Raw genomic sequence first — 15,672 nt, forward strand, 5'->3', positions numbered from 1 at the left:
AATCATCAAAATTAAACGAAATAAACATTTGAAATATATGAGTTTGTATGTAATGTATGAATATAATATACAAGTTTCACTTTTTAAATGGAATTACTGAAATCAATCTACTTTTTCATGATATTCTAATTTTATGACCAGCACCTGTATATAACAATAAAGTCAAATATCTCACCTTCTGAAATCACCTGAAAAAAAAAAACAATCAAATATCACAATTAGTGTTGGTGTCAAAAGTACTGTAAATTAAACTATATAATATAATTGTAAAAATATTACAATTTCATTTTTTTTTATTAGTTATAGTTAACAAAAATGCATTATTATAATTTAAAATGACATATTTACCAGATAGATGTTGACAGCTCCAGTGAGAAAAAGAAACACCTTGGTCCACATTTTTATTTTGGTATCAAAACACACACACACTTACATATGTGGAAAATAAGAAGTTAAAAGTATCATTATTTTAAAACCATTTGTCTATTGCAGTTTGACTCTTCAGTTATGAATTAAACTCCTGCAATAAAGCTACAAGTTTGTTGTCCTCAAGGTTAGCTGGCAGATTCCTGTTTAACTTTAGTTGTGGTTGTTACAAGCAGATATCTAGCTCAGTATTAGATATTGGGGATTTCCATTTTACCATTTTGAGAATAATTTATGCACTTTTCCTTCAGAAATGTAGCCCTGGAGGAAGCAAAAAGCCAGCAGGAACAGTTGCAGGCAAATTTAAAATCCAAATTAACTTTCCTTTTTTCTAAAACCCAAAAAATTCAAAAGTCTGGACAGATAGGCATTTAAGAATCAGAAAACTGAAAAGGTCACCAAGCTTTACATATGTTTGCATGTTTTTCCTAAAAGAGCTCCATAAATAGTTGTGATCCTCTCAGCATTTCCTTTCAAGCTGCATCTACACATCTACCCTGCTGGACCCCCTGCAGTTTACCCTGCTGGACCCCCTGCAGATGGGACATCATTTGCTGGATACACAATGGATTCCTAGAGGAAGTGGAATATTGTCTGTCTATCGATTTTGTCAGTGGAGGACATGGAAGATCTTTACATATTTGGGTTTTTGATAACAGGATTTCTGCTGTTTGGATTAAGCAGTTACGTGACATATCGTCAAATTCGTTTGGTGGGTTCGGTGGTCTACACTCAAACTGTGTTGTTACGGGAGCAGAATCGCAAGTTACAGGACTGCAGACTAAATTGCGGTTCCGGGACTCAGGAATGAAATGGGTTTAATCTTAGAGAAAGTTGCTCGCTCGAATCAGGCGGAATGGACCTGGAATTTGGCTGTTTGGATTCGCCATTGAGAAGTATCAGCAAGACGACAAGGCAGACGGAAAACATAAGTCAGCCTGACCCAAAACAATTATTGTTATGTAAATCTGGCTCCCCTGATGCTGGCCTTGGCCAACTATCTTCAATTTGTCCCCGGATTTTATGTAAACAAGATGCTCTGCCCCCTACCTTGCCTAAGGACATCTGTGGATCTGCTCTGGGCTGTTTGATAAACAATCCATCACATTATCACAGACAATGGCCTCTGTGACATGATTCATGGACTTCTCTACAAACACACCCACACACACAGACACACACACACACACACACACTCATACAACACGCACAACACTGCCTGCCACCGCCTCTACACACATACACACGCACACTTTCCGCTGTCTCTGAGTCATTTCTGTCATCTCACTCCCTCCCTCTCCTCCTTCACTACCTTAGTCTAATTATTCTAGTAATTCTTATGTTGGCTGTTTAGCGGGCCTTTTGGTACTATTAGAAAGTCTCTTGTACCTTTAGTTTAGCAATATCATGTTTATCTTAGCATTTTTTATGTTGGCTGTTTAGCGGGCCTTTGGTACTATTAGTAAGCCATGTTGTACCTTTAGTTTAGCATTATCATATTTCAGTTTATGTTAGCTTATTTAGCCTTCCTGTACTCTTAGTTTTGTTTAGTTTATCTTAGCTCATATTTTAGATATTGTTAGATTGTTAGATTCCTAATTGTTGTTTAGTTCAGCTTTAACTTTATCATTTAGATTATCTTAGCTACTATTTTGACTGTTGACTATTTTGCTCATGTTTAGATATGTTTAGTTTCATTATTTTATTTAGATTATCTTATATTTCATTTAGATTATACATGATTGATGTTTTTACTTCTGTATCTCTATATTTGATTATAATGTTTTTATGATGTTTGATATGATGTTTTAATCTGTATTTGATTATGTACCTGATTGTTGTTTCTGTGTTGTAAAGCACCTTGAATCGCCTTGTTATGGAAAAGTGCTATATAAATAAATTTCACTTCACTTCACTCACCATCCTCAAAAACACAGTGTCCACTGTGGATCACTTCCAGTTCCTCTGAATCACCATTTCACATAGACAAAAAGGCTAGGAACATCTCTGTAGACCCCACACATCCTGGACACAAACTGTTTAGACTCTTACCTTCAGGCCGGTGCTACAGAGTGCTATTAGCATAAACTAACCGCCACAGAAACAGTTTTTCTGTGGCGTTCTCTGAGTACTTCAAGTTCAAGGAGCTTTCTCAATTCAAACAAAACAATTCAGCTTCATATTTTGTCTTCAATATTTATGTAATACTAGTTTTTTGCAAGCGGAACTCACATGCAAAATACTCTCTTTCCCTTCCCTCCTGAGGGTAATTATGGTTTTTGTTAGCCTGGTCCTTAAGTGATATTTTGGCCTCATACATCAAGGTGCAAATTGGAGTGAAACTGATTAGTCAGAAGTGCATTTTAAGTCACCTTGATTTGAGCAAGCTCATTGAAAAGGCAGGTTTATGTCTTTAAAAGACAAGAAAAGAAAAGTTGTCTTTTAAACAGAAACTATTACAGTCACGCTTAAGAAAAGAAGTGCCCAGAGAAAACCCATGTATACTCATTGAGAACATGCAAAGATAGGTAAAACCTCACACAGATAGGCACTGATCAAAAGCTCAGGAATTTTCTCACTGTGAGGAAACAGCACTAATAACTGTTTCCACAAAAGGGGCCGGTAATCTGCTACTTTTTAACGTAGCTCATTACCACAGCCTTTTTAAAATTTTATCACAACAACTAATGACTGAGTTTTATAGCCATTTTAGTGTTGCTAAGGTGGATTAACTGAGGTAGCCATCTTGAATTGAGGTAATTCTAAACGTAATCAGTTATCTTTCAACCAGGAGAGACTCACACTGAGAGATGGAGACAATTAGAGTGTTTTATTGGCTAGAAGTCTTTGGCGCTCGGGCCCCGGCAGAAGACGAGTTTGCAGAGAACCACTGTGAGCTTGGATGATCAACGTAGGGTGAGAGATTAGGGTAGTCTTCCCCCGGGACCCGGACCTGGTGGTGGCATGGAGGACAAGGAAGGGGAGTCCAGAGGAGCTTGCGAAGCGAGGGTGGAGATGGGGGAGGTGGCTGGATGAAACTTGTCTGGCGAGCAGGAGGACCTGTGGATGGGGAGCCTTATATTCCAAATCTGGATGCTAATTGGCAGCTGCAAGCGAGGATCTGCGATGAGTGATGCTGGACAGCTGGGTGAGTCTGCCAAGTTGAAATTACGGCAAGCCTTCACGTCAGCTGAGAGCAGACTGGTGCCAGAGTTTTCAAGAAAGAAGATTGTGAGATTCACAGATAGACGAGAGCCAGGGGTTAAGAATAGCCAGACTCCTAACATGTCCACATTTTCAGCTGCAGGTGGGTGTTGGAACAAAAGAAAATTTGTACTGAAAATGTTCAGCACTGAAGAGGTTATGTTCTTCTTTATAAGCTGTTTTGGAATGCCATTGCAACTCTAAATTTTCCCTAGGTGTGTGAGAGAGGGTGAATGGTTGTTTGTCTCGTTTGTCTATATGTGGCCCTGTGATGGACTGGAGACCTGTCCAGGGTGTCCACTGCCTCTCACACAGTGACTGCTGGAGGTAGGCACCATCTCCCTGTGACCCAGAAAAGGAGAAGTGGGTAAAAAAACAATGGATGGATTGCTACACACTGATGACTCTGCAAGCCTCATGGCACAATTTCATTCTCGATCAATGGTGAGACCAAGGAACACACAGAGGATTCTAAAAGAGATTTTCCACAAAGGGTTTTCCACTAGGAGTTCGGGAGCACTCAAAGGATTTTGCGGGGGAGCACAGATAAATGTAAGTACAAAATGTTTCTTAGAGTTTCTGAGAATGAAGGGTTGAAATATGAGTGGTTACCAAGTGATATTTACCGAGTTGTGACTCTGCTCTGCTTAAATACTCATGTTGTCATTAGGAGTATTGGACAATAACTGTGCCTGGTGTTGTCAGAAATGACAGCCCCACCCAGCAAAGAAAAACACCCTCTTAAACTCTTCCTGCAACATAGTTAGTGGAGAGTAGAATAAAAATGTAATCCTCATACCTGCACTTTCAGAAAGACTTGAATAATTTTTATATATAGGGTTTGTAAGTATAAATCTGTGCAAAAAGCTAATGGTAACAGTGTTGCCAGAGTGTACAAAAAAATACTTTGTGGTTGACATAACATTCCTCACTCCATTGATACCTGCAGCCACCAGCATGAGGCAACAAAAAGACTGGAGTAGGAATAAACAACAGTAAAACCATATCTTTTTTTTCAGCTCATTTTGAGAACAAACTTGCTAAGTTTAAGCTTACTACAAAGGTATTAGTTCAGTGTGTGCTGGCTTTTATACAACTGATGTTTTCCCCATAAGTATTCCTTACACAAAACTCTTTCTTTCATAATTTGATAATGGAATTGCCTCTCTGTTTGTTTGATGTTAGCAGAATATGTAGGTGTATTGAATCGTTTCGGTACGGCATGTTCGGTTCGGTCCACAGGCGTACCGTTTCAGTCTTTTTTTCACTCATTAAATAATTTTATTAGTGAGAGATTATGTGCTGCAGAACTAAAGTTCCTAAGCGTGTTTCAGCACAGGAGCTATTAATTGTTGAAGAGTCTTGCAGCATGAGTAGCAGGCATGATAAATCGGACCATTATGGCAACAAACAAGCCAGAACTTGAAGACCCTACCATCTCCTTGCGGTCTCCTGTTTGGGAACATTATGGCTTTCTTGTTAAAACTCGCAATGGGGAGGACTTCCGGTTTGCCATGCAGACAGGGTAGACGTAGCAACGGACTGCTCCGGAAAAATCCAGCCTTTTAACTAAATTCACCCCACAGAAAGCCAATTCTACGCCACCCATCAATACAAAAACATCTTGGATAGTGCTCTTTGAATATTTACTGTTGAGAAAAATGAAGTTTTAGTATTCACTCCTTTCAGAGGAATCTCACCTGACCACTTAGTTTCTCTCATCGGATCTTTTGATGTTGCAGAAAAGATGAGGTTTAAAAAAGCAAACATACATTTATTTTTACATTCATTTCTCTTCCCATCACCCTGACAATAAAAATGAGTTAACCCCATGTTTAGATCTCATTGCTGGTTGTCTTATTGTCTTGTTGATTGGCTGGCCGTTGTAAGCATGATCAAATGTCAATTAATACTTCTGACAATCAGTGTGACACGTAGGCATGTTTGGCACATAAGCACAAAAGTTGGTAATATTAAAAAACCCTAACATCTCCCTCCTGTTTATTAGTATTTGTTGAAGGCTGAAACACAAAGAAAATATTGTACCACAGTGCAAAAACCCATAAAGGAAACAAAATGTCAAAATTTGAAAGCATGAAAATAAGATGAAATGGTTATGATCATAAATCATAAACATAAAGACAAATTGAACAACAAAATAAAATGGAATCGTTGATAAGTGCAAAAATCAGTAAAGGAATATGAAATGAGAACCAGAAGGCACAAAAATAAAAATGAACGACATGTACATCCAACAGCTTCTAAAACCTTAGTTGTAAAAAACATAAATTTTAATCACTGCAAAAAATGCTTTTCAATCAAAACATTATAAAACAACTTTCCACTAGTGATGGCCTGTAAGAGCGTGAAAGGAAGTAAGAAGGAGGACGCTAGCTTAACGCTAGAGGCTATCATCGCACTGCTTCAACAGCACAGTGAGGATCTGAAATCTGAGGTCAAATCTTCTGCCAACATGCTTAGCTCCAAGCTAGACCAGATGCGGCAGACCCTGGAGGAACAGGCAGAGCGAGTCTCCTCCTTAGAGCTCGCAACAGAAGATCTGGGCCAGCGAGTGGACGACCTCGAGAATTCGTGTGCTGCTCTCCGGGAAGACAATGCCAAGCTAAAAGACAAAGTGACGGACCTGGAGAGCCGCTCTTCTCTTCCCAGTCCGTCTTCGCATTACGCAATCCAGTGGTGCCAAAAAATGTCTCGGTTCGGTGGAGGAGGCTCAACAGTTCATCAAGAGGCTTCCAAAATCACAGGAAGACCAATAAAGGAACAACATTTTGCAGAGGGCTCACTCCATAAACGCAGCGGGGCTGCTTTGCCTCAGGGCACAATAGGTACTGTAAAAATAGCCTGCTGTCATGTTACCTCATTTTCAATGGACTTTTTCTTGCCATCCTTTTGGTTGGTATTGGACTTTATGAATAGATGGTCAGCTCCATTAATACCTGTTTGTTCTGTCCCAACAATGTCTGGAGCCTCTTTCCACGCTATTTCTTGTGGTTGCTTTAAATTTTATTACATCGCTATTTTTTTATAGTGTTCATGGAGGCCAGTAAAGTATGTCTCAAAGGTCTATATCATTGCGGGGGGACCTATACCTACTACATGCCCACCAGGAGCAGTGGTTAGTTTGATACAGGTAGTTCTGTTTCTCTGACTCCGAGGTTGTTACCTACTGGAAGAGTGGATCTCTGAGAATGTTAATTTTGAATCCCCATAGGTAATAAAGCTAATATGTCAGACTTTGCTAACCTGCCGTTCAGAATTGAAAGACAAAAATTCACTTACCTGGGTATCACAGTGACAAAAAAATATAAAAACCTCTTCAAAGAGAACTTGACTCAACTGCTGAAACAAGTGATGGGATCCCTCACAAAGTGGACACCTCTTTCCATGTCCATTGTTGGACGTATCAACTCAATTAAAATGAATATACTACCCAAATTTCTATACCCTTTTCAGGCATTACTATTTTTATTCCTAATAATTTTTTTAATGAACTGGACTTCATTTTTTCATCCTTCATTTGGCAGGGTAAACGCCCAAGGCTTAATAAATTGCAACTCCAAAAACCTAAACAGCAGGGGGGGGTTGCCTTCCCTAACTTCTGGTTTTATTATTGGGCCGCCAATCTTAGATGCTTAGTGTTTTGGTATTTCTACCATATCCTGGGTGACAGTCCTGACTGGGTGGCTATGGAGCTACACAGTGGCAACAACATATCCATTCTGGCAGTGCTCTGCTCCCCACTTTCACTAGCTTCATCTAACCCCATTTTAAACCCTGTAGTGAAACACTCACTGAAAATATGGGGCCAATTTAGGAAATACTTTAAACTTCAAGATTTTTCTCTCTTAAGTCCAATTGCACTTAACCATTTTTTAAAAATCTGTTCAGGATGGGGTGTTCCTGGAGTGGTACCGGAAGGGGCTTACTGATTTTAAGGACCTTTTCATAGATAAGAATTTGGCATCCTTTGAGGAACTTAGCAATAAATATGGTTTACCTAAATCCCATTTTTTTAGATACTTGCAAACCAGAAACTTTATTCAGTCTCACTTTCCAGGCTCAGTTTCTTTACCAGAGCATACACTGTTGGAAAGCATCCTATTGTTGAACCCGACTCGTAAAGGGCTGGTTTCGTGGCTTTACAAAAAAAATGTTGACTATGAGGGAGCCTGTCTCACCTAAACTTAAAACTTTATGGGAGGAGGACTTGAATATGACTATACTGGATGAGACATGGGCCTCTATACTTAAACTGGTGAATACAACATCTCTGTGTGCACGCCATTGTCTCATTCAGTTCAAAATAGTACATAGGGCCCATCTTTCCAAAAGCAAACTATCTCGTTTCTATCCAGAAATCACCCTATACTGCGACAAATGCAAAACTGCCATAGCCACATTGGTTCATATGTACTGGTCCTGTCCCACCCTTGGCAAGTTCTGGACAGATGTTTTCCGTATGATGTCTGGATTGGCCGGAGTGGCAGTAACACCTGACCCTCTCTTAGCTCTTTTTGGTTTCAGTGGTGTGGGGTTGCCTTTGCCAGCCTCTAAAAGACATGCACTGGTATTCTGCTCACTGTTAGTGAGGCACACAGTTTTGACCAGGTAGAAGGGTGCTGCTCCTCCAACTCACAAGCAGTGGTTATGTGACCTTATGTCGTGTTTGAAATTGGAAAGATTTAGATGCTCTCTTCAACACTCTACTGGCAAATTTGAAAAAACATGGGGGCCCTTTCTTGACTTATTTCAAAATATACAATAATGCTCTAGATTAATTCATTTCATTAAAATGTGCTTTGTCTCTGTCAGGGATAGGAATGTAGTGCGTGGACCTACTGGGCAGTGATCTGGGTGGGCTAAATGGGATTACTTTGTAGGGATTAATTTTCTGTATATAATTTTATGTCTGTGTCAGATAAACACTTCCTTGTATTCACAAACTGTATGCATAAAAGGAAAAAAAACCTTAATAAAAAGACAGTGATTTAAAAAAAAAACTTGCGATGGGGAAAGACGAGTGGACAAATCCAAAGCTGTGTGTCAACATTGTTTCACGGACTTGTTAACACACTTGAAACAACCTCATCCGAATGTGAATGTCTCTTCTACTAGGAAGAAAAGCAGCTTGATGCAAAGACAGATAACAGCAGCATTTGAACAACTTTTATCAGGTAATTCAGATTGGTTCAAAGCAATAACACAAGCTATAGGAGTTTTTTATAGCTATGATCTATGTCCGTATTCTGTTGTTGAATGCACTGGCTTTAAGCATATGATTAAAGTTCTTGAGTCCTGCTACGACATCCCATTACGTCAACACTTCAGCCAAAAAGTTGAACCATCACTTTATAAAAAAGCCAAAACTGATATTGTCAACAAGCTATCGAGTGTGTCCACTTTGTCTCTCATCACAAATGAATGGACATCGCGGGCAACAGAGAGCTATTTAATTTTAATTATACACTATATTATGCCAGAGTAGGAGATGGAGATGGGAGATGAGTGGGAGCAGGGCTGGGTCCTTAGGCTGTTTTGCACATACGAATAATTTGGCTTCCCAAGAGGCACCAAGCATTAATCAGGTATCGAGATTATTGGGCAAAGTCAGGAAGGTTGTTCCATTTTTTTCACATAAGTACCACAGCTGCCCACATCCTGGAGTGCAAGCAAGAAATGATCAATATTCCAAAACACACACTCATTCAAGATGTTCCCATCTGCTGGAACTCCAGTTATGCCATGATTGAAATACATCAAAATATCTTATTTCATATTGACCATCTGCTTATGATTATCAAGTATATCTGCTAAATCGTTTTTATGATTTTATGTGATGATTCTAATGTTCTGATGATATACTGTGTGGTGTTTTTAATGATTGTAATGTTTTTGATTATTTATTTTATTTATTATTGATTATTGTAATGATTCTACTGATGTTTTTATGATGTAAAGCACTTTGAATGCCTTGCTGCTGAAATGTGCTATACAAATACATTTTTACTTTTTTTTACTTTACATCTGGAGCAGCAAGCAGCCATATATTCTGCACCAATTGAAAAAGCTCTCAAGAACAAAGACATTTACACCGTCAATGAAGAGGAAGTGGCTATGGCAGAGGAACTGACTGAGGTTCTTAAACCTCTAAAAACTATCACAACTCTGATGAGCACTGAAACAAAAGCTTCTGTGTCAATGATACTCCCCACTGAAGGCCACTGTTCTCCAGTCCATGGCACCAAAGGAAGAGTTTATACAGAGTAGCACCCAATAATGAACTTAACAGTTTTATGAACATTGATTTCAGATTGAACGAGATCCTCCTCCTCCACATCTCATCCATCATCCTGGGAACCAGTGGCACTGGGAGGAAACAACGCCGCATGAGAGTGCACCCAACAGTTCGCATCCACCTCAGTAAAACGCAGCAATGAGTCGCCTACATGCCCCCGGAACAAACTTCCATTGTTTTAATCGAACCAAGAAATATTTATAATTACAAGTAGAATGCCCATTTTAATGCCGCTTGGGAACGGGACAATAAATGTAAATAAAGTTTCAGAGCTGAGCTGTCATTATGAGCAATGCCGCACCGGTCCACCCATTTTATGTGATCCACATACTCACGAGACTTGATCCATTGCCTCAAGAACCTTAGTGGCGGCCTCCGCTGTATTGAAGGAGAACTCTTTATTGTTGAGAGAGAAGTGCAGTGTGGCGGGGTATTGCATCCGGAACCTGACATTTTTTGCGATCAGCTTCTGGCATACAGAGTTGAAACTTCTTCTTTGTTGGATGACATTTTGTGGGATGTCCTGACGAATAATAATTTGGCTCCCTTCGTATTCTAATCCTTGTTTCCCACTGGATCTTCATTTTGTCGGTTGGGTAATGTAGTTTCATAATGACAACCCATGGAGTTCCTGGTCTGGGGCGACCGAGGGCCCTGTGGCATCTGTACAGCTGGATTCTGCCCTTTGTAGTTTTCGAGATTCAGAAGCTTTGGTAACCATGTTTCGAAAAAGGCCAGTGGATTCCTCCCCTCAATACCCTCCTTAACACCGAAGATCCGTATGTTGTCTCTGCGTGAGCGTGCCTCTTGGTCATCCACCCGGGTAAGTGTGGCGGCCAACTTGTTCTCCATAGCCAGCATTCTGTTCTGCAGCCCGGCTATATTGTCCTCAGCATCCAAGATACGGCCCTCTCCTTCTTCCAGTCTCCGTGCATTACTTTCTAATTTTGCAGCAATATTCTCCAGTTTGGCTGAGAGTGTCGAGAGATTATCTTCCATGATAGCAGCAACCTTTGAAGTTATCTCCGTGGCCAGCGTGGCTACATCCACTGCTACACCCACACTCGCCTCCTCCATGTTTCCGTCAGTGTTAGCCGCCTCATTGTTAGCTTGGTATTTCTGTGGGGTCTCGGTTTATCAGTGATCTCCATCACTGTTTTATTGTAGCTCGCTCCGTTAGGCGTCTCCCTCCCAAAAACAGCACTATTGGTTAAAAAATTAAAGTTAATCTTATAATTAGGGAACAATTATCCAGGAGCTCCTCTTAGCGTGACATCATCACCGGAAGTCCTAAATGACTTTTTTAATTTATTTAAAATTATAATCTTATTAACTCAATTTTTTACTTCTTTGTGTTGTTTGCAGTCTGAGGATGTCACTGAGATAGCAGCTGAGTCTTCTTCATCTTTAGGAAAATCATCCACCAGATCACCTCTGACTAAGAAGGCTCAATTTTGGGGCCTTTGCTTTTTTCGTTGTACCTCCTTCCTCCAGGATCAATTTTCAGAAAAGACAGCATCTCCTTTCATTGGTACGCTGATGATTGCCAAATCTATGTGCCTTTAAGGTGAATTGATGCTTGATTCAATAAACCTCTTTTATTGTGTCTTGAGGATCATAAAGCACGGATGGCCCTAAAGTTCTTGCATTTTAAAGAAAAAAAGACTGAGGTACTTGCTTTTGGACCTAGAGGAGCACGTCTGAGCCCTCCAGTTGACTTAGACCCCCTGCCATCGTATGTTAAGTCCACAGTTACAAACCTTGGTTTTAAGATGGACAGTGACTTTAAACTTGAGAGTCAAATAAGGGCCACAGTCAAGTCTACTTTTTATCATTTGAGAAAGTTAGCAAAGATAAAACCTATTCTTGCAAGGCTACAGTCTAAAACAGTAATCCATGCCTTCATTTCATTTAGGCTGGATTACTGTAATTTCCATCTATTTCAGAGTCAGCCAGTCCTCACTCACACGTCTGCAGCTGGTTCAAAACGCTGCTGCACATCTTTTAACAGGAACACGTAAGAGAGAACACGTTACCCCCGTCTTGGCTTCCCTCCACTGCCTGCCCGTGTATTTTAGAGTTCATTTTAAAATTCTTTATTTAACAGAGCTTCTTCCCTCTCGGTCACTCAGGTCTGCTGACCAGCTGCTCCTGATCATTCCCAAGTGTAAGTGGAAGCTTAGAGGAGACAGGCCCCTTCTCTGTCCATTTTTAAAACTCGTTTGAAACCTTATTTTTACTCACTGGTCTTTAACCCAACTGAGACTTGATTTTACTTAATTTTTTATTGGTATTGATTTTATCTCTTTAACTGTGTTATTTTATTGTGTTTGAAATTTAGTTTTTAATTCATTTTTGTGTGTTTAGCCTTGTTATTTATTTTTATGCTTATTTTATTTATTACTGATGTTCAGCACTTTGTTCCAGCTATGGCTGGTGTTAAAATGATATATAAATAAAGTTGATGATGATGATGAAGAAATCTGTAATGACTGAACTCTTTGGTGAACTTTTCCAAGGACAGGTGGGAAGTAGCAAGTCCCTTTCGGAGCATGTCCAAGATGAGGTTCGTAAGTACAGAGCTTCAGAGTGCCCTTCCCTTGAAGCTGACCCACTTCTTTGGTGGAAGGGCAATGAGGCCAAATACAGCCACACAGCAAAATTAGCAAAGTGCTACCTCTCCATTCCTACAACCTTTGTTGCTAGTAAGCAGGTTTTCTCCACTGCTCGAGATATTGTCACTGCAACTAGATCTATGCTTTTGGCAGAAAACATGGATGAGACTTGAAACTTGATTAGTTAGTTTGTTATTGTATTTATTAAGATTTTTATTATTGTTAATATAGTTTATTTATTGTAAAGAGTGGCATTTATTTAAACCATCCAAATGGGTCGCTTTTATTTATTTTTATACAAACGCTGTAATGTTTACTTGGCGTCTTTTCAAAATAAACATTTTTTAAGCCCTTTTTTTTTGTACCAAAAATTAACCAAACTGAGCCCTCCTTAAAACTGAACCAAACCGAAATGTGATTTTAGCGTACCATTACTGACATAAATCAGAGTCTGTCATAAGAGTGAGAGCCAAAACCAGACACAGAGGTGAAGTAATGTTCCTTTCTTACAGGTTCGGTGAGAAGAGAAGCGTGGAGGGGAAAATGTGTCCACTGGTGATTGTCCAGGAGGAAGAGGATCCGGAATCAAAACAACAGTTAAGTGCACCGTGATTTTCAGGCAAGCAGGTATTTACAAAAAACTGGGTAGCAAGTCCTGAGGCAAAAAGAGAGAAACAACAAAGAGTTAACGTAGCCGTGAGCTTTCAAAATCAGTGGTCTTAGGCTGAGATCCTGACCCATAAGGCGCAATGCTCCAGCGAAGATCTGGAACCAGCCAGAGGCTTAAATACAGGTGTAGTTTGTCAGGGTAAAAGGTTGCAGCTGTGGAGGAAGAGTTACTGGCACCGCCAGCAGGACGGAGACAGAAACTCTGAATCCTTACAGTTACACCCCTAGTATCTTTAATAATGGACAGATTTTAATAAAACTCTCAGAAAGAAATAACTGGATAATTGCATCTGCATACATCAAAACTTTTGGGAGTTAAACCAAATTAATATGATCAACACAGCCACTTAACCTTTGAAAAAAAAGAAGTGGGTCCTTCAGGTTTACAAATATCCTCCACAGAGGACAAATTTGAACTACTGGAAGTTAAGGAACACTAGACTTACATGTATTTATATTTTATGGACATGTGGATTAGCTTTGGTGTTATTTTAAGGATTAGAAACTTCAGGAATACCTGGAGAACTCAGAACATCCATGGTGTCTTCCTTCAAAAATTACATTCTGCTTAATGAGTTGATACTTGTTAATGCCGAGACGCTTGTATGCAAAGACCCCTATAAATTGCATCAGATCAAGAAGTCCCTAATGAAGAAGCTGAGGTAGAAAACATTTTCTCTGTTAGCTTGATGAAGTAAATTCAAAGTGCATCTTGGAGAAGTTTTTCATTGCATCCTTGACTGGATTGACTGAATAAGCATCAAGAGAACATCTTGAGGGACTGAAGGGTTTATACACCAGTATGTCACCTTTAAGTGCCTTTGCTTCCATTTGCTGAACTAAAGATATGGTTTTGTAAGAAAAAAAGATCATTCACATCCTGATTATTCACAGAGAAAGTGTTTACCAAAGGTCTCATAACTAAAGGGTATGTTGTTTTCTCTTTCTTCCTTTTATTCTTACACAGTACCTTTTTGAAATAGTTTTCATAAAAGCTGTGGTGTTGTATGAGGACATTTGGAGTGGCAGAGAAGTACGTTAACCTGGTACAGAACATGTATGAAGACAGCAGGACAGTGGTGAGGTGTGCTGTAGGAGTGACAGATAGCTTCAATGTGGAGGTGGGACTGCATCAAGGATCGGCTCTGAGGCCCTTCTTGTTTGCTCTGGTGATGGACAGACTAACAGATGAGGTTAGATAGGAATCCCTGTGGTGACAGTGATCTGTGGTGAGAACAGGGAACAGGGGGAAGAGAATTTGGAGAGGTGGAGGTATGCACTTGAAAGACAAGGGATGAAAGTCAGCCATAACAAGACAGAGTACATGTGTTTGAATGCAAGGGAGGCAGGTGGAACAGTGAGGCTACAAGGAGCAGAGGTCACAAAGGTGCAGGACTTCAAGTACTTAGGGTCAACTGTTCAGGAAAACAGGGTGTGGTAAAGAGGAGAAGAAGAGAGTCCAGGCATGATGGAGTGGCTGGAAAAAGGTTTCATGAGTGATTTGTGACAAAAGGGTGGAAGCAAGGGTCAAAGGAAAGGTTTACAAGACAGTGGTGAAAGCAGCTATGTTGCATGTTTTTTTTTTTCTTTTCCTGCACTCGGCGAGGATGGACACTTTTTTCTTCTCTCGCTGACCGAATGGAATCAACTCGGCCCAGTGGAAATTACCACATTAATTTGAATGTTTGGATTCGCCATTGAAATGTACCAGTGTTAAGGCCGGCTTGAAATTACGGCGTCAGCCTGACCTAAAAACAATTCTGGCTCCACTGAGTTGGCCTTGGAAGGTTGACTATCTCAAAATTCTCCTGAATGTTATGTAAACTCAATGCTCTTCTACCACAGGACACCCGTGGATCTGTGCCAGCAAGGTTCCAAGGCCGGCTGATAAAACTTTCCATCACTATCAGGACTACGGCAGACAGAGGCCTATCTGAAACAGTATCCATGGGCGTTCCTCTACCGTCGCTGTCATTCTCTTGTTCCTCCCTCCCTCCACCCCCCCAGCTCCATCCCTCCCTCCTCTGATTATTTAATGTTGCTCCCTCCTCTCCTCCTGTTGTGTAATGATGTGGATTTAATGCAGTCAGGACACCATGTACTAGGCTGAAGAGGCAACTGCCAAATTATGAAAAAGAAAAAAAAACATCCATTGTAACTAGAAAAGTTCATATTTTATTGTTAGTGCATTCAGAATTTTAGTATTGAGAAAACGAGACCGGTTACAGAGCAAAAACTTTAATTTCAAATAATAATAAACATACAGACTATTTTTTTACAAGCTTTATAAGCAATTCTATTGTATTGGATTGTAATCCAACCATAAAAAAATTGGGAAAGTAAAAATACAAATGGTTAAAGTATGTGAAAACCNTATATATATATATATATATATATATATATATATATATATATATATATATATATATATAACAATATCCC

General features: G+C 39.8%; 1 long non-coding RNA gene across 1 annotated transcript; it reads left to right on the plus strand.

Moving 5' to 3' along the window:
* The first annotated feature begins 4,060 nt into the window (after nt 1-4,060).
* Nucleotides 4,061-15,638, plus strand: LOC112451172. Its single transcript, XR_003039926.2, has 3 exons — nt 4,061-4,182; nt 13,074-13,157; nt 15,076-15,638. It is a non-coding gene; the product is annotated as an uncharacterized LOC112451172 (long non-coding RNA).
* Nucleotides 15,639-15,672: the final 34 nt, after the last annotated feature.

Source organism: Kryptolebias marmoratus, linkage group LG19 (genome assembly GCF_001649575.2).
Source record: "Kryptolebias marmoratus isolate JLee-2015 linkage group LG19, ASM164957v2, whole genome shotgun sequence".
Lineage (NCBI taxonomy): Eukaryota > Metazoa > Chordata > Actinopteri > Cyprinodontiformes > Rivulidae > Kryptolebias > Kryptolebias marmoratus.